This window comes from Lipotes vexillifer, unplaced genomic scaffold (assembly GCF_000442215.2).
Source record: "Lipotes vexillifer unplaced genomic scaffold, Lipotes_vexillifer_v1.1 scaffold835, whole genome shotgun sequence".
Lineage (NCBI taxonomy): Eukaryota > Metazoa > Chordata > Mammalia > Artiodactyla > Lipotidae > Lipotes > Lipotes vexillifer.
This window is the reverse complement of record NW_006774135.1, coordinates 2,337,446-2,341,248: the sequence shown is the minus strand read 5'-3', so window position 1 is coordinate 2,341,248 and position 3,803 is coordinate 2,337,446.

Here is a 3,803-nt window from a genome sequence, read left to right as displayed (position 1 = left end):
CACAACACCCCATCTGCTCCCTCGTCCCCAAAGGGACCGAGCAGCTTCCCCAGCCGTGGACGTGTCACCTCAAAGCACCTCTAGACGTGGCAGCCCCCACTCCGCCCCTGCTGCCCCCAGGCTCCTGGCTGCGCCTGTCCCGACCGTGGCCCCTGCGTCCGGAGTAAGGCCCTGATCTCCCGTGGCTCCGGCTCGCAGGTCTCCGGGGTCCACAGGAGACGGTCCTGCTGGAGGAGCAGCACCGAGCGGCCCGTGCGAAGGGACAGGCCGAGCGCAGCACCTCTGCACAGCTGCTTGGACTGATTTCCATAAAGCCCTCGCTCTAAACCTCTTGCATGTGGGTCTCTCTCAGCCGTAATGGAAGGTCTGCAGGGCTCGCCAGGCTGGGGGATGGGATGGGATGGGGGGGCCAGTCACCCTGTGCCCCTCCTCCCCAGGGTAGGGGGGCCATCAGCCTGCAAAGCCTGCATGTCCACGGCAGCAAGAAGTAAGGTCGAGGTCAAGAAGTTAAGGTCCCGGCCCGGCCCCCTCGGCTCTCGGCTGCCAGATGCTCGGAGCGCAGCCCCCCTGACCCCCCCCATCGGCGCCCACACCAGGTGGAGTGGAGGTTAATGCTGGCGGCTCCACGTCAGGCCTTCCCTCGGGGGGCTTCAAGTTCTTTACATGCATGAAGCCCTAGAAAAATACGAGACATTCCCCCAATGGTCCTGCGCTCACCTGAGCAGGTGTGTCCGTCGAAATAGCCCTTTCCTAAACCCCTGGGGCAGGCAGAGTGACTCCCACTCTGTGTAACATTCAGAGGAGCCTCCAAGCCTCTGCTCAGCCCGTCATCCTGTCCCGCTCTGATCCGCGTGGGAATTGCAACTGTATGTTCACTTTTCTCAAACACTTTGTATGATACTTTCAACACCAAAAAACCACTTAAAATGATGAAACCAAATCTCAGAATCCAGCCTCCTGACCAGCCGCCAGCAACCCTCCTGGCCCGTGGCAGTGGCTCACCTGGCTTCAGAGCCAGGTAGCTGTGGGGGAGCCAGTGTCCGTCCAGAATGTGCTTGGAAAGGCCGCCTTCTCGCCCACGCCTGTGGTCCCCAGGTGCCCAGCCCACTAGAGACCAAAAGAAGATGGCCCTCCCCGCCCCACCCGGCCCCGTGCCCAGGGTGTGCTTTCCTCCTGAGCATGATACAGGCAGGCTTCCAGGATGACGGCTAGAAATGCATGGGATTGATGAAATTTGTACTACACTGTTAGTGTAAGAATATTTTTAATTCCCAACCATGTAAAATAACAAAATATATATTTAAAAACTAATAGCTATTTGAGCGATGTGCTCCCTGGGTATGTTAGTGACCATGAATTTGTCCTAGTCGATCAGTTTCCATTTTGGGTAGGCTAATGCTTTCTCATATGGTTGACTCAAAATACTGAGCCGGAATAAGAGTGACCAAGAGAATTACCTTCAAAAATATACTCTATAAAAAAATGTAAAAGTATGGGGGGAGAAATAACATAAAACTTTACTAGAGAGAGCAGAGTACAGATGCCAAGATAATTATAAAATGAGCCTTCCTGGTTTCAAAAAGGTGCTGCCATGGCCTCTCACCCATGAGAGTAAAGTACAGATAGGACCCTTCCTTAAACAGAACAATGAGAAAAGTTAACCAGGAAATGACTCCTTTCTCTCCAAGCAAAACTTTGAAGGAATATACAGTTAACGTTTTCTATGTATTGTAACATAAAGAAGATATTTGTAAAAATTACTTAATTTTTAGTGATTGACAAAATTGAGTGCATTTAAAACAGATCAGTCTTGCTGGTTACAGAAGAATCATGTGTTTCTGTTCCGATGATTCCTGGCCGTGATCAGTGGCTGTTAAAATCTTTACAGAGTTATATATATACTACTAAGGGACCAAGAATAAAGGATAGAAAACTAAAAAGGAACTATAAGCTCCCTTGGCCATTCACAAATATCTAAACTTGGAACAGTACTTAATTGAAATTTCACTCATGAATATGTTGTGGATACTTAACAATATTTATTTCTATTATTTTCATATTTCAAAATATTCTAATTTAAAAGAATTGTATCTATAAATTTGGCATTAGAGTACAAGCGTAAACACTTTTAATGAAAATTTGCAACTTTTTAATGTTTTGACATAGTTTTCTATTTGTCTTTATTTCACATACCAAAATTATAAAATATCTAAGTAATATATTTTTGTTGTTATTTGAGGGCTTAGGCGTTAATTCACCCTGAGTATATGAATATAATAAAAAGATTACTAAATGTTTTGTCACTTTTATTTTTAAATTATAATTAAAAAGCAATCGGTAAGTTACATTTCCTTTCGTAAACACGCAGGTGTAGCTCTGCCCTGAAATGCCAGGAAGTTACTGACATTTGCTTAGAAAGGGGCAGTGGCCATTAAGTTGCCAGGAGAGAGTGTGGTTCCTCAAATAAGTTATTTGTGGGTTTGCTCCTGAAGAAGCTAAACGATTTTAAGCTACATACAAATTGGAGAAAGTTCTTTACCAACTTTACCCCATGGAATAAAATGAGAATATTTTATAAATGCTTCAGTTGTGCCCATCAGAGGTTTATACTTTACAGTCTCTTCCTGTGTTTTTTATCCCTTTTGAAAGAGGGCATTTTTACCAACCAACAAAGCTATTTTGCTTTTCAAATAAGTAAAAATACAGTATTTTCTCTGTTGATTTGTAGAGTGGTTTTAAGCTTTTATTACCTTTGATGGTTTGATAAGTTTCCATTTTGAAGTTATAGTTTTTTCCTTTTATATATATATATATATATATATATACACACACACACACACACACACACACACACACACACACACACACACACACACAAACTTAAAACTTAGCATTACAGTTTAAACAGCAAAATTACTTACTTTGGTAGGTGGGGTGTGTGCGTGAGTGTGTGCTCTGGAGAACGTGGGAGGAAAGAGCTCGCTGTCCAAAGGGAAGAGTGTGATTCCACCTGCTAGTGTCAGACACCGGGAGAGATTTCAGCGCGCTACTTTCAACTAGGTGTTCGTTCATGCCATTATTTGCTCTTAAAAACTAGCCCAGTGCTACAAAACAAGAGCCTGCTGGAGCAGCGTGTGCCCCGAATCCTCGGAGCGCTGGGGTCTCCGCCCAGCCTGCTGCCACCAGGGGCAGGAAAGCCCTGGGCAGGGGCTGGGCCTCCCGGATCTGGGGTCAGGGTTTGGGGCGCTGACCCCCGGACCCGCTGCTGCAGGGTGGACGGGAGCAATTCAGTGGAGCGCCCCACGCCCCCACGTGCGTGTTCTGTAAGGGTCAGAGGACAGCTGGTCCCACCCTCCACTGCGGGCAGGGAAACTGGCTCAGAGCCCAAGCCCTCACCACCGGAAGGCAGTGTGCCCAGATGTGAACCCTGTGCTCTGCGCCTCTGTCCACCCTGCGGTGAGGGTTGCCGGGAGCAGCAGGTTCGGGGTACTGGAGGCAAGAGCCGCTTGTCTCTGCCTCGGTTTCCCCCCACACCCCGGAATGGAGCTGAGGGGGAGGTGCTGAGCCTGGTTCCCAGCAAACGCCCTCTGCGCGCCTGCGCCCAAGCACAGATCAGTTCCCCCCAGGCAGCCTCCACCCCTTCATCTCAGGCTGGGAAGGTGATGGGCCTGCGGCGGGGTGGGGGGGGAGACGGAAGGTGTGGCGCTTCACCTGCCCGGCTGGCCTCAAAATCTCCCCGAGCTTCCTTCTGACCTCTGAGGTCCCCAGGGGTGCCTCCCAGTGCGGGGGGGGGGGGGGCGGGG